We start from the raw sequence: 23246 nt of genomic DNA, 5'->3' as shown, positions 1-23246 counted from the left end.
TAGTTCATCTCTTTGCATTAGGATTAACATACTGCATTTAGTAATTGTGTATTTTAAATTTCTTTTAGTCTGCTGCTGCTGCTAAGTCACGTCAGTCGTGTCCGACTCTGTGTGACCCCATAGATGGCAGCCCACCAGGCTCCTCTGTCCCTGGGATTCTCCAGGCAAGAACACTGGAGTGGGTTGCCATTTCCTTCTCCAATGCGTGCATGCATGCTAAGTGGCTTCAGTCGTGTCCGACTCTGTGCAACCCCATGGACAGCAGCCCTCCGGGCTTCTCTGTCCGCAGGATTCTCCAGGCAAGAACACTGGAGTGGGTTGTCATTTCCTTCTCCCTCTTTTAGTCTAGAGCTATCTTTTTTTCTTTGTCATTTGTTTGCTTTCCTTGTGATAGTGACATGGTGAAGAAACTGGGTCAGTTGTCTTGCAGAATGTCCCAGTTTTTGTTCTTATCTCTGACCTTCCTAATGGTGTGGTGGCCAGTGTTCCTCTGCTTTGTGTTGATGTAAACTGGAAGTCAGTTCCGAAGGCTTGCTGAAGGTTGGGTTCTTATTTTGTTGAGATCACTTTGTGCACAGGGTTGTGTCCTGTACATCCCATCACATCAACATGCTCATATCGCCCTCGCTCCATATCCACTGAGTCTTCCCACTCTAAGAATTCCATTTTTCTTTTCTAGAAGCACTCATTTTTTCTATTCTGTTTTGTCCTTTTAAATAGTCTCTTTTCTCTTTCTCATCTGTGATTCCATCTCTTATTTCCTTAAACATTTCATACATAGGCATTTCCATTATGTAGCTGATAATTCCATTCTCACTGAGAATCTACATCTTCTGACTGTCACTCTTCGTGGTTTGGATGGTACTCTATTTAAGGTGGTTAGGGACGCTTTCTCCAGAAAGCGTCTTGTTTTGTTTCCAGGAGAAACTGGGCACAGGGGGCTGGAACAACCTCGGTTTCCTTATAGAGTCCTGACTGTGGTGCTGAGCCCCAGACTTGGGTCCCCACCCTGCTTCAGTCCTGCAGATTGATGGAGGGCGCTGTTGGCATTTGACGTGAGTTCCTATCATTTACCATTCTGGTTTCAGCTTAAGGCTTTCTTTTTTTTTTTTTTTTTCAGTTCTACCAGTTTATTGCTACCAACCCCTCTCCCTGCTCCCTCATGCACACATGCTCAGTCATGTGACCCCATGGACTGCAGTCTGCCAAGCTCCTCTGTCCATGGACTTTTCCAGGCAAGAACACTGGAGAGGGTTGCCATTTCCTTCTTAGCTTAAGGTTTTTGCTTCTTTGTATTTTGTTTTGTTTTTCTTTTCTCTTTTGAAATTTTTCTTGCTTCTAGTGAACTCAGGAAAACACTATGTTTGATGTAGTAATTATTATTATTACTATTATTTACCTCTAATGTAGTAATTATTATTATTACTATTATTTGCCTCTAATAATTTTGTAGCAGGAGGGCCTTTCATAAGTATATAGTAAGCCACACTCCTGGGAGGAAGTGGGGAGTCTACAGCACAATTTGTAGAATTAAAATGTGGAAACAGAATATAACAAATGAGTAAATAAAACAAAATAGAAACAGATTCACAGATAAAGAGAACAAATTAACTGTTACCAGTGGAGAGAGGGGAGAAGCGAGGGGCAAGATAGGGCTATGGGATTAAGATGTACAAACTACTATGTATAAAATAAATAGGTGGACTTTCCTGGTGGTCCAGTGGTTAAGCATCCACCTGCTTTGAATTATTAACTAAAGTACATACTGTGTTCACATTTCACAAAATTTTATGCTAGTGCTTATTCAAGAGTCCACATTGTATTTAGTTGCCTTGAGCAGCTTCAGCTGCATGCAACAAATACTGATAGATTCTCTTTTCATTCTTATTCTGTTACACATGTTTTCTAATTTTCCTTGTTGTGGCTTCTTAGATGTACCCATCATTTAATAGTGGACATTCAGTTTCCAAATACATGGGGTTTTAAAAGTATTTTTGATATTAATTCCTCATTTTGATATTAATTTTTCATTTAAATGCTTTCTTCTCTGCAATCACCTTCTGGGTTTTTTCAGTCTTTTAACTTTATTGAGGCTTTCAATGGCTAAGTCACAGATCTCCTGAATCTTGAAGCTTCCCTGAGAAATCCTGAAGATTCCCTGGAGGAGGAAATCCAACCCACTCTAGTATTCCTGCCTGGGAAATCCCATGGACAGAGGAGTCTGGCAGGCTGCAGCCCATGGGGTGGCAAAAAAGTCAGACATGACTGAACCTGAGCTCGCACACAATCATTAGTGATATTGAGCATTTTTTCATGTACTTGTTAGCCATCTGAATGTCTTGTGGGGTTTTTTTTTTTTGGCACCTCAGTTGTATTTTTGTAATTTCCCGTTTGAGAACAATTTTTTTCTGACATATATTCATATGAATTTTAGATCAGTTATTTCAAAGTGTGCACAAATTGTGTATATTTCCCTATAACCAGGCACTAACAAAAGAATACCTAATATATCAATATTGAAGCATTCCAACATAAAAGGACTTTTCCCAGCTTAATACTGTTTACCACACAAGGTGATCTATAATTGACATTCAGGCAATTATACGCATGCAGAAGCAGACACAGTCCCCAAACTGACCATAAGATAAACCAGCACACATGTCCTTCTCCTGGATATAACTACATTTCCAGAGGCAAAGGGGTTCAAATGGGAACACATAAGGCGGCTTCCTTATGAAATGAACCACACAGACACAAACTAAGAAGGAGGGAAGGTGCTAAGGATGAATCCCACGAACCTCGCTCCTTCCTGTCCTGAGAATGTGCGCCCCCGCACTGCGAGCGAGTGGCCGCTGGGCGCCAGGCCCCCATCGAGAGGCGGGTGGGCAGGGCCAGGCCACAGAGGGAGGGGCAGTGCAGGCTCCTGAGGGGCGTCTTGTTTCACCTCATTATGGTCTACTGCGCTGCTCCACTACTTCGGCTGTTCCACTGTTTTTGTAACTGGGGCATCGTGGGAGGTTTAGCTAGTCTGCTACTGCTGCTGCTAAGTCGCTTCAGTCGTGTCCGACTCTGTGCGACCCCATAGACGGCAGCCCATCAGGCTCCACCGTCCCTGGGATTCTCCAGGCAAGAACACCAGAGTGGGTTGCCATTTCCTTCTCCAGTGCATGAAAGTGAAAAGTGAAAGTGAAGTTGCTCAGTCGTGCCAGACTCTTAGGGACCCCATGGGCTGCAGCCTACCAGGCTCCTCCGTCCATGGGATTTTCCAGGCAAGAGTACTGGAGTGGGGTGCCATTGCCTTAGGAATTCTTACCCCATAAACTATCTGAATCAAAGATTTTTTATTTACTCTTTCGCCAAACACAAAGACTGAGTTCCATCTACAATTATTTTTCCAGGTGAGAAACAGTGAGTCAGCTGAAGAGAGGACACTGTTGACACTTGCCACACGGCCTGGGGGGACGAGCCTGGGCCACAGCGGGACGGCTGGGTCCTCGAACCTTCTCCAGGAACGCTCTGCAGCACCGCACGCCCTGCTGGTAGATGGCCTCAAAGTCAGCGTCGTTGCCATAATAGGGATCTTCAATGATAAGTTGTTTTTGTGGATCATAGCTCCAGAGTAGTTCGATTTTCGCTCTGCAGTTTTTAACTTGATTACTTTTTCTATTCACACCTCTCAGATTGCTCTCATCTGTACACAGTATATAATCAAAAGTGGCAAAGTCTTCTTTGGTAACCTGCCGGGCAATGTGACTCATGGGGATCTTGCTTCTTCATGCAAGCCTGCCCCCAATAATCAGGAGGGTTTCCTAGCCATACGTGGATGTTGCTGCACTGTCTGTCCTCCAATTATCTGAAATGTTTTGATCAGTTACAAGTTTCCTGAAACCCGCTTCTGCGATGGGTGATCGACAGATGTTACCCAGACATAGGAACAGCACTGACTTGGTCACCGGCTCAGCCATCTACCCGCGCGCCGAATGTCTTCTTTGGAGAAATGTCTATTTAGGTTTTCTGCCCATTTTTTTGTTCAGGGTGTTTGTTTTCTTTTGCTATCCAGTTGTATGAGGAGTTTGCCTACTTTGGAAATTAAGCCTTTCTTGGTCCCGTCATTTGCAAATATTTTCTCCTGGTCCACTGGTTGTCTTTTCATTTTGTTAATGGTTTCCTTTGCTGTGCAAAAGCTTGTAAGTTTGATTAGGTTTCATTTGTTTATTTTTGCGTTTGTTTCTATCATCCTGGGAGACTGACCTAAGAAAATATTGCTACAATTTATGCCAGATGATGTTTTACCTGTTATCTTCTAGTTTTATGGTAGCACATATATGTTTATATACTGAAGACTTTAAGCCATTTTGAGTTTATTTTTGTATATGGTGTGAAGGAATGTTTAAATTGAAGGAACTGTTCAAATCAATCAAATAAATGTTCATTGATGTACATGTGGCTGTCCAGCCTTCCCCGCATCACTTGCTGAAGAGACTGTCTCTTCTCCATTGCATATTCTTGCCCCCTTTGTCAGAGATTAACTGACCACAGGTGTGCAGGAGTGACTGGTGTTTTGCTCTTGCCTCATCCGCATCTTTGCACTGGATGATCACTGTCTATTCTTTGTTGCAGAACTACAGATGCAGTGGCTCAGACCACCGGTCAGGTGTCTACGGGGATGAACTTAGGGCAGCATAAAGCCCTGCCAGGGTCAAGAGTTGATGACCTTGGGGAACAACTGTTTTTGAGCAATCCCTCACCCCATCTTTTGCTCTCCAAATTCCCAGGCTGGCCCCTCCCTCAAATCAACAGAGGAGCTTCCTTTCAGCACAGGGTAGAAAGTGAAATCAAGAACCCAAGGAGTTTTGGGACCAAATGCAAACAAGCAGGAGTGATGACCTGTGATTGTGTGATGCCTGGGGTACTCCAGTTGAGATCTGAGGCTGTGTCCTCTCCTTGAAGTTAATAGACTGGCAGACACTGAATGGCCTTCTGTCCTTCCCTCAAACGCAGTACAGTAAATACCCCCAGGGAATAGGGGTTCACAAGCCAAAAATGTTGAGATACTCACAGAGTAAAATTAAACCAAAAGAAAAATAAAATCACAACATGTAAGATCCGAAACAGCAGGACAGAAGCAGCAGAATTCATTAGTAGAGATGGACTAAGGATTTCAAATCAGTTCTACAAATACACAAAAGATATATTAGCAGTGTAAAAGAAAAACAGGAAAACACTTACAAGAGTCAAAAGAAAGTATTGATATGAAAAAGATAATAGTTGAAACAACACAATAAATGAGATATATAACTGACAAAAATAGATTTGAATACCATATTGAGAAACACTTTAAGAAGGACCCATTGAAGAATGAGAAGATAAAAAATTAAATTTAAGAAATAAGAAGGATAGAAGTAGAATGCCCACACCCATGCAACAGGAATTCAGGAGAAAGTAAAACTGAAAAGAGGAATACATTTGAAGAACAAAGGATCTAAATTTTTTTTTCAGGTTTAAAAAGAATGAATGACCAGATTGAAAAGGCCATAGAGTGGAAAATAAAAGAGAGAAATGAAAACCCACTAGATGGTAAAATTTAAAAATACCAGAGAGGGGATTCTCTGCTGGTCCAGTGGTTGGGACTCCGCACCTTCCCCGATGAGAGTGCTGTTTGGGGAACTAGGATCCCACAAACAGTGTGGAAAAAACAACAATAACAACAACAGCAAACAAAAACAGAAAAAAAAACCCCATTAAAACCAAAGAGAAAATTTTAACAGGGTTAGATTGGTGTTAGACTGCTCACCTACAACCCTGGGCACAAGAAGACAATGAAACAGTGTTTCTTAAGTACTAAAGAAAATAACTTGGAACCTATAATTTTGTCTACAGCCAGCTTGTCTTTCAAAATTCTTAAACAGATGGGAATACCAGACCACCTGACCTGCCTCCTGAGAAATCTTGACCTCCAGGTCAAGAAGTAACAGTTAGAACCAGACACGAACAATGGACTGGTTCCAAACTGGGAAAGGAGTACGTCAAGGCTGTATATTGTCACTCTACTTATTTAACTTACATGCAAAGTATATCATGCAAAATGCTGGGCTGGATGCTGCACAAGCTAGAATCAAGATTGCTGGGAGAAATATCAATAATCTGAGATATGCAGATGATACCATCCTGACAGCAGAAATGGAAGAGGATCTGAAGAGCATCTTGATGAAAGTGAAAGAGGAGAGTGAAAAAGCTGGCTTAAAACTTACCTTTCAAAAAACTAAGATCATGGCATCCATTCCCATCACTTCATGCAGAAATAGATGGGGAAACAATAGAAACAGTGATAGACTTTATTTTCTTGAGGTCCAAAATCACTGCAGATGGTGACTGCAGCCATGAAATTAAAAGATGCTTGCACCTTGGAAGAAAAGCTATAAGCAACCTAGCAGCATATTAAAAAGCAGAGACATTACTTTGCTGACAAAGGTCCATATCTTCAAAGCTATGGTTTGTCCAGTAGTCATGTACGGTTGTGAGAGTTGGACCATAAAGAAAGCTGAGTGCTGAAGAATTGATCCTTTTGAACTGTGGTGTTAGAGAAGACTCTTGAGAGTCCCTTGGACTGCAAGGAGATCAAACCAGTCAATCCTAAAGGAGATCAGTCCTTAATATACATTGGAAGGACGATGCTGAAGCTGAAGCTCCAATACTTTGGCTATTTGATGCGAAGAACTGACTCACTGGAAAAGACACTGATACTGGGAAAGACTGAAGGCAGGAGGAGAAGGGGACGACAGAGGATGAGATGGTTGGATGGCATCACCGACACGATGGACATGAGTTTGAGCAAGCTCCAGCAGTTGGTGATGGACAGGGAAGCCTGGCGTTTTGCAGTCCATGGGGCCACAAAGAGTAGGACATGACTGAGCGACTTAACTGAACTATCTTTCAAATGTGAAAAGAGTGAAAAAAATGTATCAGGAAAGGGAATCATCCTGCATTGTTGGTGGGAATGTAAATTGGTATAGTCACTATGCAAAATAGTATGGAGGTTCCTTAAAAACTAAAAATAAAACTACTATATAATCCAGCAATCCCACTCCTAGGCATATTATCTGGGAAAAAAAGAAAGTCTAATTTGAAAAGATACACATGCCCCAATGTTCAAAGTAGCACTATGTACAAAAGCCAAAACACGGCAACAACCCAAGTGCCTATCAACAGACAACTGATTTAAGATGTGGCATACATACCTACAATGGCACAATACTCAGTCCTAACCAAGAATGGAGTGTGGCCATTTGCAGCAACATGGATAGACCTAGGGAACAGTATACTTAGTGAAGTAAGTCAGACAGATAAAGATAAATATTATATGATACAGTTTATATCTGAAATCTAAAAAATAACACAAGTGAATCTATATACAAAGCAGACTCACAGACAGAAAACGAAGTTATGGTGACCAAAGAGGGGAGTGAGGGATAGACAAATTAGGAATATAGGATTAACAGATACAAACTACTACACGTAAATAGATAAGCAACATGGATTTGCTGTATAGCACTGGGAATTATATTCAATAATTTGTAATAATGTATAACGGAATATAATCTGAAAAAGAAAACAATCACTATGCTATAAAGTAAAGTGCTTTTTGGAGAAGGCAATGGCACCCCACTCCGGTAGTCTTGCCTGGAAAATCCCATGGACAGAGGAGCCTGGTGGGCTGCAGTCCATGGGGTCGAGAAGAGTTGGACACGACTGAGCGACTTCACTCTCCCTTTTCACTTTCATGCACTGGAGAAGGAAATGGCAACCCACTCCGGTGTTCTTGCCTGGAGAATCCCAGGGATGGGGGAGCCTGGTGGGCTGCCGTCTGTGGGGTCGCATAGAGTCGGACACGACTGGAGCGACTTAGCAGCAGCAGCAGCAAAGTGCTATGCTATAGCACTATGCTATAAAGTAACACAACATTATAAATCAACTATCATTTAAAAACTTCTCAGGCAATAAAGTTTCAAAATGCTTGTTGCACTAAGAAACACATTAAAAATATCTCTGGGGAGCTGAAAAGGAAGGACAAACTGAAATATCAATGGAAGGATTCTGAATTGTTTAACCTAATATATAAAGCAAACTGTTTAAAAAATGTTATGGGGGAGGGATATATTGATGTTCATTGTACTATCATTTTTATTTTCTTAGAAGTATGAAAATTTTATAATAAAAAATTTAAGACATTTTGGAGGAAGTGCACAAACAAGAAGAGATACATATTCAGAAGACTTTGCCAGAAATATATAGAGTAAGCGTGATTAAATACACTGGTAAAATTTTGTGTTGTCTGGACAATAGCAAGAACAACCACAAACTTAAGACCAATGAAAATAAATAGAAAGTGCATCTATAATAACTTCACATTAAAATCCTATATAATATTAAATTGATAAAGGATTGAGGGTAGGTAGAAATTTGGGAAATCTCCAAATATTTGGAAATTAAACAACACATTTAGACATAACCCATGAGTCAAAGAAGAAATCACAAGAAAAATCATTCATCTTTTAAACTTAATAAAAAAGAAAATTCAACATACCAAAATTTGGGGGATGTAGTAAAAGCAGTATTTTCAGGGGAATGTGTAGCTTTAAACATCTAGATTAGAAAAGAAGCAGTTTTCACTTTAAGAATCTGCAAAAAGAAGAGCCAACTAAATCCAAAACAAGAAAAAGGATGAAAATAGTAAAGATTAGAGTGTAAGTGAAATAGAAAACAATAACAGAGAAAAAACTTTTAAAACAAAAAGCTGGTATTTTGGAAAAAATTAACAGAACTGACAAATCTTTAGCTAGAATAACAAAGAGAAAAAAAAGACAAATTACAAAATCATTACTGACCCTAAATAAATGAAAAGAATAAAAGTGAATATTTTACAAATGTAAGGGAATATATGGGGGTAAAATACAAATTTAAAAATTTGGTTGAAATGGACAAATTTTCAGAATGATATAGATTATAAAAATCGGCTCAAGAAGAAATAGAAAATCTGAGTAGACTGATAGCAAGACAGAATTCATACTTAAAATTTTCCTACCAAGAAAAGCTCAGTCCCAGAACATTTCACTGGGGAATTCTTTTGGATAATTAAAGGCGATATAATACTATCTTTTATAAATTCTTACTGCCTTTTCATATTGCTCATGGGGTTCTCAAGGCAAGAATGCTGAAGCGGTTTGCCATCCCCTTCTCCAGTGGGCCACATTTTGTCAGAACTCTCCACCATGACCCGTCTCTCTTGGGTGGCCCTGCACGGCATGGCTCATAGTTTCAGTGAATTACACAAGGTGTGATCCATGTGAGGTTAGCTTTCTGTGACTGTGGTTTTCATTCTGGGGGCCATAGGACTGAAGCTCTTATTTCTTCTGTCTGTCCTCTGATGGATGAAGAGGTTTGTGCAAGCTTCCTGATGGGAGGGACTGACTGTGGGGAAAGCTGGTTCTTGCTCTAGTGGGCAGGGCCAGGCTTCCCTAATCTTTAATCCAGTTTTCTGCTGGTGGGTGGGGCTGTGCTCCCTCCCTGTTGCTTGGCCTGAGGTGGCCCAGTCATGGAGTCTGCAGTCTCTATGATGGGCTATACGTTCTATGGTAAGACTAATGGCGATCTCCTCCAAGAGAGCTTATGTCGAGGCACCGCGCCTCCCAGGACTGCTGCTGCTGGTGTTCCTGCCCCGACAGCACGCCACTGTCAACCCACACCTCTCTTGGAGACTCCCACACACTCACGGCAAGACTGGGTCGGTCTCCTGTGAGGTCATATCATGGATGTGAGAGTTGGACCATAAAGAAGACTGAGTGCCAAAGAACTGATGCTTTTTAACTGTGGTGCCGGAGAAGACTCTTGAATGTCCTTTGGACAACAAGAGACCCAACCAGTCAATTCTAAAGGAAATCAACCCTGGATATTCACTGGAAGGACTGATGATGAAGCTGAAGCTCCAACGCTTCGGCCACCTGATGCAAACAGCTGACTCACTGGAAAAGACCCTGATGCTGAGACAGACTGAGGGCATGAGGAGAAGGGAACGTTTGAGCAAACTCAGGGAGATAGTGAAGGACAGGGAAGCCTGGCATGCTGCAGTCCATGGGGCCACAAAGAGTAGGACATGACTGAGCGACTGATCAACAATAAATCCCTTCATAAAGCAGAGAAGAAGGGAACAGTTGCCAATTATTCTATGAAAACTACACAATATCCCTTACAAACATATTTGGCAAAAATCCTTAACACATTATATAATAAAATCCAGCAACATTTAAATAGAGTTATACACTATAACCAAGTCACCTTTATCCCAGGAGTGCAAGGCTGGTTTAACATCTGAAAATCAATGAGGGTAAATCCCATGTTAATAAAATAAAGGACAAAAACCGTATGATCATTTCTGGAGATGCACAAAAAGCATTTGAAAAACTCTTAAGCTAGGAATAAACATAAGCATAAAAACTCTTAAGCTAGGAATAAAAGGGGACTTTCTCAATGTGATAAAGGGTATCTAACTCAAATTTACAGTCTACATTATATGTAATCGTAAAAGACTGCATCCCTATAAACCTGGAACAAGGCAAGGATATCTGCTGATGCCACTTTTAATCAAATTGTACTGGAGGTTTTAGTCAGTGTGACAAGGCCAAAAAGTAAAAAAATAAAAATAAAGCCATTCACATTGGAAACGAAGTAAGACTGTCTTTATTCAAAGATGACATGATCTTGCATACAGAAAATGCTATGAAATTTAAAACTACTATTGTTAATATAATAATACTGCCCCAATTGATCTACAAATTAAATGCAATCCTTATTAAAATCCCAGCTCTGTTTTTTGCAGAAATTGACACACCAATTCTAAAATTAATATGGAAATGCAAAGAATCCAGAATAGCCAAAACAATCTCAAAAAAAATTGGAGAACTCACAATTTCTGATTTCAAAACTTACTACAAGATTACAGTAATAAACAAAACATGGTACTGGCATTAAGACAGAAATAGAGGCCAGTGGAATAGAATTGAAATAAGCCCTCACATGTAAAGTCAATTTAGTTCTGGCAAAGTTTCCAAAGCAACTCAATGGGAAAAGGATATCCTATACAAGTATAAGCAAGGATGTGGAGAAACTGGACCCCTCACACTTTCCAAATAGGAGTGGAAAATGGTACAGCCACTTTGGAAAACAGCTTGGTAGTTTCTCCCTTCCTAGGTATCTAGCCAAAGAAATGAAAACATACGTCCACATGAAGACTCATATATGAATATTCACAGCACCATTTATTTGTAAGAGCCCAAATCAGGAAATAACCCAAATGTCCATCAACAGGTTAATGGATAAACAAATGCGATTTACTCTTAAAATGGAATATGACTCAGGAATAAAAAGGAATACTACTGATTACTGATACACACTCTGACACAGATGAACCTCAAAAACATACTAAGTGAAAGCTAGACACGAAAGACTATATGGCGACCCCATTCATAAGTAGCCCAGAAAAGGTAAATTTATGCAGATAGAAGTAGATTAATGGATGCCTTAGCTGGACTTAGGAGTGGTGATTGACTGCAGATAAGCACAGGGTACTTTTTGAGTTGATGGAAATGTCCTAAATCTGGATTGCTGTGATAGTTGCATAACTCTAAAAATCTACTAAAAATAATTGTGTATATACTTATGGGGGTTTCCCTGGTGGCTCAGACGGTAAAGCGTCTGTCTGCAATGCAGGAGACCCAGGTTCGATCCCTGGGTTGGGAAGATACCCTGGAGAAGGAAATGGCAACTCACTCCAGTATTCTTGCCTGGAGAATCCCATGGGCGGAGGAGCCTGGTGGGCTACAGTCCACCAGGTCGCAAAGAGTCGGACACGACTGAGAGACTTCACTTTCACTTTCACTTATGTAATTACAATGGGTGGATTTCATGGCATATACATTGAACCTCAGTAAAACTGTTTTTAAAAAAACATAATCAGTTTAGGGACCAGAGTATTGGGATTATTAAGGGATATTTTAGAACTAACACGCAAAAAAAATGTCCTTTTCATTATAGGGGACTGGAATGCAAAAGTAGGAAGTCAAGAAACACCTGGAGTAACAGGCAAATTTGGCCTTGGAGTACAGAATGAAGCAGGGCAAAGGCTAACAGTTCTGCCAAGAGAATGCACTGGTCATACCAAACACCCTCTTCCAACAACACAAGAGAAGACTCTACACATAGACATCACCAGATGGTCAACACCGAAATCAGATTGATTATATTCTTTGCAGCCAAAGAAGGAGAAGCTCTATACAGTTAGCAAAAACAAGACCGGGAGCTGACTGTGACTAGGATAATGAACTTCCTATTGCCAAATTCAGAATTAAATTGAAGAAAGTAGGGAAAACCACTAGATCATTCAGGTATGACCTGAATCAAATCCCTTATGACTATACAGTAGAAGTGAGAAATAGATTTAAGGGACTAGATCTGATAGACAGTGTGCCTGATGAACTATGGATGGAGGTTTGTGACATTGTACAGGAGTCAGGGAGCAAGATCATCCCCAAGAAAAAGAAATGCAAACAAGAAAAATGGCTGTTTAAGGAGACTTTACAAATAGCTGTGAAAAGAAGAGAGACGAAAGGTAAAGGAGAAAAGGAAAGATATACCCATTTGAATGCAGAGTTCCAAAGAATAGCAAGGAGAGATAAGAGAGCCTTCCTCAGCGATCAATGCAAAGAAATAGAGGAAAACAACAGAATGGGATAGACTAGTGATCTCTTCAAGAAAATTAGAGACACCAAGGGAACATTTCATGCAAAGATGGGCTCGATAAAGGACAGAAATGGTCTGGACCTAACAGAAGCAGAAGATATTAAGAAGACGTGGCAAGAATACACAGAAGACCTGTACAAAAAAGACCTTCATGACCTGGATAATCACAATGGTGTGATCACTCACCTAGAGCGGGACATCCTGGAATGTAAAGTCAGGTGGGCCTTAGGAAGTGTCACTACGAACAAAGCTAGTGGAGGTGATGGAATTCCAGTTGAGCTATTTCAAATCCTAAAAGATGACGCTGTGAAAGTGCTGCACTCAATATGCCAGAAAATTTGGAAAACTCAGCAGTGGCCACAGGACTGGAAAAGGTCAGTTTTCATTCCAATCCCAAAGAAAGGCAATGCCAAAGAATGCTCAAACTACCGCACAATTGCACTCATCTCACACGCTAGTAAAGTAATGCTCAAAATTCTCCAAGCCAGGCTTCAGCAATACATGAACCGTGAACTTCCTGATGTTCAAGCTGGTTTTAGAAAAGGCAGAGGAACCAGAGATCAAATTGCCAACATCTGTTGGATCATGGAAAAAGCAAGAGAGTTCCAGAAAAACATCTATTTCTGCTTTATTGACTATGCCAAAGCCTTTGACTGTGTGGATCACAAGAAACTGTGGAAAAGTCTGAAAGAGATGGGAATACCAGACCACCTGACCTGCCTCTTGAGAAACCTGTATGCAGGTCAGGAAGCAACAGTTAGAACTGGACATGGAACAATAGACTGGTTCCAAATAGGAAAAGGAGTATGTCAAGGCTATATATTGTCACCCTGCTTATTTAACTTCTATGCAGAGTACATCATGAGAAACACTGGGCTGGAGGAAGCACAAGCTGGAATCAAGATTGCTGGGAGAAATATCAATAACCTCAGATATGCAGATGACACCACTCTTATGGCAGAAAGTGAAGAACTAAAGAGCCTTTTGATGAAAGTGAAAGAGGAGAGTGAAAAAGTTGGCTTAAAGCTCAACATTCAGAAAATGAAGATCATGGCATCTGGTCCCATCACTTCATGGCAAATAGATGGGGAAACAGTGGAAACAGTGTCAGATTTTATTTTTTGGGCTCCAAAATCACTGCAGATGGTGATTGCAGTCATGAAATTAAAGGACACTTACTCCTTGGAAGGAAAGTTATGACCAACCTAGATAGCATATTAAAAAGCAGAGACATTACTTTGTTAACAAAGGTCCACCTGGTCAAGGCTATGGTTTTTCCAGGAGTCATGTATGGATGTGAGAGTTGGACTATAAAGAAAGCTGAACACTGAAGAATTGATGCTTTTGAATTGTGGTGTTGGAGAAGACTCTTGAGAGTCCCTTGGACTGCAAGGAGATCCAACCAGTCCATCCTAAAGGAGATCAGTCCTGGGTGTTCATTGGAAGGACTGATGTTGAAGCTGAAACTCCAATAATTTGGCCACCTGATGTGGAGAGCTGACTCATTTGAAAAGATCCTGATGCTGGGAAAAATTGAGGGCAGGAGGAGAAGAGGACGACAGAGGATGAGATGGTTGGATGGCGTCATCGACACAATGGACACGGGTTTGGGTGGATTCTGGGAGTTGGTCATGGACAGGGAGGCCTGGCATGCTGTGGTTCATGAGTCGCAAAGAGTTGGACACGACTAAGTGACTGAACTGAACTGAACTGAACTGAAGGGATATTTTATTATTGTAGCTGAGGGAAAAATCTGAGATAGGTTGAGATCTGAGGGCTGTATTCAACTATATACCTGTGAAAAGTTGAAATGGCCCCAAAGATATTCAGATGTTAATTCTTTAAATTTGTGAATATAATCTTATATGGCAAAAGGGACTCTGAAGATGTGATTGTTAAGCATCCTGAAATGGGAAAATTATTTTGGATTATCCAGGTATGTGGCCCCTACATATAATCACAAGCACTGTTATAAGAAGGAAGCCGAGGGAGATTTGACTACAGGGGTAAGAAATGTGAAAATGGAAGCAAGAGCTGGAGGAAGGGATCATGAGCTAAGGAATGCAGGCATGTCCAGGAGCTTGGAAATGGAAGTAGATTCTCCCTCAGAACCTCCAGAAGAACTCAGCGCCACTGATGCTTCAACTTTAGACTGTTAATACTGACTGCAGATATCTGGCCTCTAGAACACTAAAGGAATACCTGTGTGCTATTTTAAATCACCAGTGTTATGGTAATTTGTTGTAAATGGCAATAGGAAATTAATATAATATCTAATCTCAAACATATTTGCCTTATATTTTATAAATTTTGAATTTATTGAAAACACCTAAAAACTTTAAAATCTCATACTCTGAACATTTTTAAATTGGAAAATTAGGCAGCACAAATTTTCCCCATCAATATGGCAGAACTTACCCCAATTTACCCATTTCCCGAACCCCTTCCCCACCTAAGAACACCCTCGGCGTACTTTCCGCATCTGGAAGGAAAGCCTCACGGAACAGCCCCGCAGCTGTGCTTTGGCACTGCCAGTGGGGCCCCTTGGGATATCCATTCTCCCCCTGGGGTCTCCATTCTGAAGGGGAGATTAGCCTAGAGTGCTCTGGCTGCCTCCCTGGCTCTCCTCCCAATTTCCTGTGGGTAACTGTTTTGAGCAGGATATACCCACATCCTTGCCAAAAACATTGGCTCTGGAGACTGCCGGGTCTGAATCACACTTGTTGAAAAGCAACATTTTCCTAATCCACAGTTTTGCATTGCCCTTAGTGGAAAATTCCAAATTCTCAAAGTGGCCCACACCAGCCTTTTGTTAATGTTGTAAATGCTCCCAGCAATTCCTTATCTTGGACTTTTGCACAAGCCCTTCTTTTTCATTTCTCTGCTGCGCCCCATGACATGTGAAATTTTAGTTCCCCAACGAGAGACCAGCGATTGAACCCAAGCCCTCTGAGCTGGAAGTGTAGAGTCTTAACCACAGGCCTGCCAGGGAAATTCCAAGTCCTTTCCTTTTCATGCAAACTGTTCTGGGACTCCTTCCTCTGGTCTCACCTAACGTAATTTCCTCTGGGAAACCATCCCTGACCAACTGAAATGAAGTCTACCTATATTCCCTATAACATAGTCCCCTATATATAAACCCCATAATACAGGCTCCCATAATCCTTCACAGTGCTTACTGAACTTTGTAGTTTTATCTTTTTTGTGGTCAAATATTTAATATCCGTTCCCTGGTGGCTCAAATGGTAAACAATCTGCCTGCAATGCAGGAGAACTGGATTCGATCTCTGGGTTGTGAAGATACCCTGGAGAAGGGAATGGAACCCATTCTAGTAGACTTGCCTGGAGAATTCCGAGTCCACATGGTGGCTCATGTGGTAAAGAATCCGCCTGCAATACAGGAGATCCAGGTTCAGTTCCTTGGTCAGGAAGATCCCCTGGAGAAGGAAATGGCAACTCACTCCAGTATCCTTGCCTAAGAAATTCCATGGACAGAGGAAGCTGGCAGGCTACAGTCCATGGGGTCGCAGAGTCGGACACGACTCAGCAGCTCACACACAGACATACGCACATCCATTCCTTCACAAGAGTTCCTCCCCTCATGAAGGGAGCTTCTTGAGAGGCTGTGTCTGTTCCTCATTTGTTGAATCAATACACAAATGAAAGGGAACCATTTACAAAGACACTTTCCCCCTCCATCACCAGCAGTATAAAATATGCAGAGATTCTTACTGCTTTAAACCTTTTTATTTTAAAATAGGATGTTGTATATATCTTCACGATTTTCCTAACTAAAAGGCCCAGGGTTTAAATGTTTTCCTCAAAATCAATGATAAGTCAGTCACCAAAGCTGAAGTCTAGCAGCATAAAAATATGCTGGCACCGGGAGGCCAGAGCCTGTCCCCAGTGGGACTGAAGGTCTGAGTGACCCTGGACCTCCGACCAGCAGGCTCTGCCAGAAATTTTCCCTAGCACAGGGCCAGTGAGACTACAGCTTCCCTTTCCTCAGCAGCCTGCAGTGCTCATGGCATTTTTCTCTGATAGGCTGTGACCTCACCTCTATTAATGGATATTTATACTCCACTCCAAGAATTTTGCTGTTTTAATGCAGAAATGAACATCCTTATACAATGTTCTTTGTATACTTATGTGAGGATTTCCACAGGGCAAAGTCCTTGAAATGTAATTGCCAGATTATAGGGACGACCTGTTTTAAATGATTGGTAGATAATGTTGAATTAGTCTCCAAAAAGGCTTTGCCAGTTCATACCCCCAGAGAAGGCAATGGCACCCCACTCCAGTACTCTTGCCTGGAAAATCCCATGGATGGAGGAGCCTGGGAGGCTGCGGTCCGTGGGGTTGCTAAGAGTTGGGCACGACTGAGTGACTTCACTTTCACTTTTCACTTTCATGCATTGGAGAAGGAAATGGCAACCTACTCCAGTGTTCTTGCCTGGAGAATCCCAGGGACAGGGGAGCCTGGTGGGCTGCCGTCTATGGGGTCACACAGAGTCGGACACAACTGAAGCGACTTATCAGTAGCAGCAGCAGTTCATACCCCAAAGGTGTCCTTTTGCCCCCTGACCCCACTGGGTATCGCTGTCATATTGATTTATCATTTTAAGCTACCAGTGAGGCTAAGCTTTGTTTTCTCCATGTTTAACTGCCCTTTACATTTCCCTTGTGAACTGTTTATTCAAATTCTTTGAGCAGTTGAGATGGAACTCCAAATATGAAAAGTAAACTTCTAAATTTTATTCTATTACTTAAGTGGGATTTTTAATGTTTAGATCTTTAGTCTATCTGATACCTTTTTTTAAAGTTGAAACTCTTAAGTTTATATTGAATATTTATGGCTGTTTATTTTTTACAAGTAGGAAGTAAAGTTGTCTTTTCTTTATGTGTTTGAGCTATCATCATTATCATAGATTAAATTCTTATGCGCATGTAAGGCCATTTCCAGACTTCCTGTTCTGTTCCTGCTGACTCTATTTGTCTACTTTTGGCTCTACCCCACGTTGTTTTCATTATTGCAGCTTTAAAACACATGCCTGGTACCCAGTAGGCATTCAACAAATATTTGTTACTCTCTGAATTTACTCTTTTGAATATACTTAAGAATCAATTTGTCAAGTTTTTTTAAAATCCACTGTTTAGTTCTTTTACTTTCAAACTCCTTGAGCCGTTTTATTTTAGGCTATCTTTATTGATAGCATATGTTTTCATTTATTTTTTTAAAATTATATCTGACAGTATTTTCTTTTAGTTTGCAAGTTTATCCCATTCAGTTATTGTAAAGCAGATAGACTTAGTTGCGTCATCTTTTACAGATTCAGATTGGTTTTTAATACTCTCTCTTTTTCCCTCATTTGCTTTCTGGTCTGTGTTCTCTTTGTTGTTTCTCCCCAACCTCCATAATTTGAAAAACATATAATTTTTATAAATTAGTCTTTATATTTTTACTTACAGAGAAATATCGTTAAGCCTGTGTAACTCCAACGTCATTCCTCTTAGAAACCTAGACACCAAGAGAGCAAGACAAAATTTAAATAGAGATAATGAAGATATGGCAATCCACTCCAGTGTTCTTGCCTGGAAAATCCCACGGACAGAGGAGCCTGGTGGGCTACAGTCCATGGGGTCGCAAAGAGTCGGACACGACTTAGCAACTAAACCATAAACCACCAATGAAGATATAAACAATACAGTTAATAAATTTGATCAATCAGATATAAAAGAACCCCACACTGGACAAATAATTCACATTCTTTTTGAGCCAGAAGAACATTTAAATTGGCCATAAAAGAAACTATAATAAATTTCACAGAATCAATATCATATAGACCATGTTGTCTGCCCATAATGCACTAAAATTAGAAATTAATAACAAAAGTAGGGCTTAAAAGCATATGCCTCTTGCAATTTTGCTGATTCTGCTGTCTGTTCTTCCCGCTGATCTATTCTACCTGCTCCTCCCTCGTGGATTGCTTTGTGGCTGTGGGAAACTTGAAATTCACACTCTGCACAGCAAGTCAGATTCTCTAGTCTCTCCTTGAGGAGCTCATGGACCAGTTTTTTCATCCAGAACCCATTCAGGCGATCAGCAGAAACAAAAGGGTTATCTTCTGACTTACCAGGATCCATGCTCCTAAGAAGTTTTTAATGGAAACTTCATGTACAATCAGTATCTCATCATTTTCCATCCCCATCTCCATGAAAAATGAATAAGCTATAAACACTGCGGTAATTCCCTCCTCCTCTCTCCCCCCCCCCCACCTTTTAAGCATGTTTTATGATTTTCATTCATCTCTGAAATCAACAAGTAGTACCCGGCATCTACCACATGCCAGGCACTGTGGAGGAAGCCGATAGAGGTGGTCCCTACTGTCAGATGTGGTCCCTACTTTCGTGTAGCTTATGGTCTAGCAGAGAGACAGACAGAAACAAATAGCCACTCAAACCAGTGCAGCACTGTGGACAGCAACGAGAGCCTGTGGTAAGGAGATGCTACCCAGCTAGGGAGGCCAGGCAAGGCTAGACTGTATGAAGGACGCTGAAATGATATCAACAGAGGAGCAGGAGTTACCTTGGCAGAGGAGGGAAGAGTGTGCCAGGTAGAGGAAACAGCAGGTGCAAAGACCCTGCAGCAGGAAGGAGCAGGTAAGATATGAGAGACAGAAAGGGGGCCTGCGTGACTAGGCCACTATGAATCAGGCAGAGATAGGCTGGCACAAAGTCATCTGGGCTCCACTGGCCAGGCTGAGGCTAGCTGCCACTATTCTAAGAGCAATGAGAAGTTACTGTAATTTTTTGTTTTTTTTTTGTTTTTATTTTAACTTGTTGTTGTTAAATATAACACAAAATTCAGAAAATTGTATAGAGCATATGTCTCATTTAATGAACTGCTATCAAGTAAACATCACAGAGGGTTTCCCAGGTGGTGCTAGTGGTAAAGAACCTGCATGTCAAGGCAGAAGATGTAAGATACATGGGTTCAATTCCTGGGTCAGGAAGATCCCCTAGAGAAGGGGATGGCAGCCCACTCCAGTATTCTTGCCTGGAGAGTCCCATGGACAGAGGAGCCTGGCAGGCTATGGTTCATAGGGTCGCAAAGAGTTGGACATGACTGCTGTGACTCAGCACACGTACACACAAACATCACAGGTGGGAGGAAGCTAAAGAGACATGATGATCAAAGGCAATGTGGGATCCTGGATTGGGTTTTGAACAGAAAAAGTGATGTTAATGGAAAAACTGGTGAACTCTAAAGTCTGCAGTCTAGTTAATGATACTGTACCAAATGTTGGTTTCTTAGTTTGGTCAATGTACCTATAAAATGTTAACATTGCTGGAAGCTGGGTTAAGGATAAATGGGAACTCTCTATATTATGTTTGCAACTTTTCTGTAAACTCAAAATTGTCCCCAAAATTGAAAAAAAAAAAAGTTTAAGCTGACAAATTCCAAAAACATCCTGCAATCCAGAAAACAATGTAATTCAAAAAGCTAACCAACTCACATACTTTAAGAATACTTTTCTCCTATTGTGTTTTGCTTTCATTTGACAATGTCTTCACATAACAATGATTTTGTAATATTTTCTAAAATAGAATAAAAGGTCTCTTTTCCCTCAGACTGTACTACAAAGCTACAGTAATCAGAACAGTATGGTACTGGCACACACACCACTGTGTGTGTGTGTAGATCAGTGGAACAGAATGGAGAGCCTAGAGATAAATTCATGCAATTATGGTCAGTTAATCTACAACAAAGGAGGCTAGACTATACAACGGAGAAAAGTTAGTCTTTTCAATAAGTGGTGCTGGGAAAATGGTACAGATACATATAAAAGAATGAAATAAATCCATCTTCTCACATCATATGTAAGAGAAACTCAAAATGGATTGAAAACATAAATGTAAGGCAGGAAACCACAAAACTCCTAAAAGAAAACATAGGCAGAATATTTTTTGACATAAATTATACCAATATTCTTTTTGACTGTGTCTAAAAGAACTAAAAACAAAAAGAAATACATGGGACCTAATTAAAACATTCTACACAGCAAAGGAAATCATCAACAAAACAAAAAGATAACCTACTGAATGGGAGGAGATATTTGCAAACGATATGACTGATAAGGGGTTAATATACAAAAGCAGATCACACAACTCAACATCAGTAACAACAGACAACCTGATTAAAACACGAGCGGAAGACCTGAACATTTCTCCAAAGAAGACATACAGATGACCAACAGCCACATGAGAAGATGCACAATGCTGTTATCACAGGGAAATGTAAATCAAAGCCACAATGAGATATCACCTGTCAGAAAGGCTATCATCGGAAAGAGCACAAAAAATAAACGTCTGTAAGAATGTCGTACACTACTGGTGAGAATGTCCATTGGCGCAGCCGCTGTGGAAACCAGTATGGAGGTTCCTAAAAAACTGAAAACAGAACTACCCTCACCCAGCAATTCTACTCCTTGCTCTATATCTGAAGAAAACAAAAACATTAATTCGAAAAGGTATATGAGCCCCTCAATGTTCATAGCAGCATATTTACAATGGCCGAGATACAGAAGCGACCTAAGTGTTCACTAACAGGTGAATGTATAACAATATAGTGCTTCCCCGGTGGCTCAGGAGTAAGGAATCTGCCTGCACTGCGGGAGACACAGGTTTGATTCCTGAGTCAAGAAGATCCCCTGGAGGAAGGCATAGCAACCCACTCCAGTATTCTCGCCTGAAGAATCCCATCGACAGAGGAGCCTGGTAGGTTACAGTCCATAAGGCAGCAAAGCGTTAGACATGACTAAATTGATTACACACGCACACACACACACACACACACACACACACACACACACTGGAATATTATTCAGCCCTAAAGAAGAATGAAAACTTGCCATATGCAAAAACATGGATAGACTTCAAGGATATTATGCTCAGTGAAAAGTCAGACAGAGAGAGACAAATACTGCATGTTATAACTTCTATGTGGAATCTAAAAATACAGCAAACCAGCGAATATAAAAAAGTATGAAAAAATTAAAAAATACAAAAAAAGAAACATTCACAGTCACAGAGATCAAGCTAGTGGTTACCAGAGAGGAAAGGGAAGGGGGTGGGCAGGATAGGAGTAGAGGATTAGGAGGTACAAACTGCAGTGTATAAAATAAGCTACAAAGATATATTGTACAGCACAGGGAATATAGCCAATATTTTACAATAACTATAAATGGAGTATAAACTTTAAAAATTGTGAATCACTATCTATACACCTGAAATTTATTTAATCTTATAAATCAACTGTATCTCAATAAAAATAATTTTTAAAAGGCAATTTCTTCAAAATAACAGGTAAAACTAAAACCTAGTGTTTGGGGATCACACTTGGGGGATGAATTGGACAAGGATGTGCACAGTTTAGGTCCCCTCAAGGAAGGACATGTCTCCTAAGTTTCCTCCCGTCTCTGATGATTATCATGACCTTGGCACTTGCCAAGGGTACTGCTCAGATATTCTGAAGGATGTCCCTCAATTTGTATTTGTCTGTTGTTTTTCTCTTGCTAGAAAGCAGCTATGAGTCTTTATTTTTTTTAAAAAATTGGAATATAGTTGATTTACAATGTTGTGTTAGTTTCAGATGTACAGCAAAGTGACTCTGTTCTATGTATACATATACCCATTCTATTTTTTCAGATTCTTTTTCCAAATAGGCCATTACAGAGTATTTAGCAGAGCTTCCTGTTCTATGGGCTTCCCTGGTGGCTCAGATGATAAAGAGTCTGCCTGCAGTGCTGGAAACTGGGCTTTGATTCCTGGGTCCGGATCCCCTGGAGAAGGAAATGGCAACCCACTCCAGTATTTTTGCCTGGAAAATCTCATGGACGGAGGAGCCTGACAGGCTACAGTCCATGAGGTCGCAAAGAGTCGGACACGACTGAGTGACTTCACTTTCTTTCACTTTCCTGTTCTATATCATAGGTTCTTATTAGCTGTCTATCTTATATATGGTAGTGTGTATGTATAAATCCCAGTCTTCCAATTTATCCTTCCCTGCCCCATCTTTGCCCCTGGTAACCATAAGTTTATTTTGCATACCTATAACTCTATTTCTGTTTTGTATATAAGTTCATTCATAGCCATTTAAAATTAGATTCCACACATAAGCAATATTATATGACCCTTGTCTTTATGACTTCCTTCACTCCATATGACAATCTCTAGGTCCATCCAGGTTGCTGCAAATGACATTATTTTGACCTTTCTAATGGCTGAGTAATATTCCACTACATATATGTCCCTATCTTTTTTATCCATTCCTTTGTTGATGGACATTTGGTTGCTTCCATGTTTTGGCTATTGTAAATAGTGCTTCAATGTATATTGGCATGCAGGTATTGTTGAATTATGGTATTCTCTAGATATATGCATGGGAGCGGGAT

The 23246-nt window shown here is 40.6% G+C and overlaps 1 non-coding gene and 1 pseudogene across 1 annotated transcript; one reads left to right on the top strand and one right to left on the bottom strand.

Moving 5' to 3' along the window:
* Window positions 1-3413: 3413 nt before the first annotated feature.
* LOC138436281 (low molecular weight phosphotyrosine protein phosphatase pseudogene) lies at window positions 3414-4008 on the bottom strand (annotated as a pseudogene).
* A 7713-nt stretch (window positions 4009-11721) lies between these two features.
* TRNAC-GCA (transfer RNA cysteine (anticodon GCA)) lies at window positions 11722-11793 on the top strand. Its single transcript has one exon. It is a non-coding gene; the product is annotated as a tRNA-Cys (tRNA).
* The last annotated feature ends 11453 nt before the right edge of the window (window positions 11794-23246 follow it).

Source organism: Ovis canadensis, chromosome 3 (genome assembly GCF_042477335.2).
Source record: "Ovis canadensis isolate MfBH-ARS-UI-01 breed Bighorn chromosome 3, ARS-UI_OviCan_v2, whole genome shotgun sequence".
NCBI lineage: Eukaryota > Metazoa > Chordata > Mammalia > Artiodactyla > Bovidae > Ovis > Ovis canadensis.
This window is presented reverse-complemented; position numbering and strand designations above follow the sequence as displayed.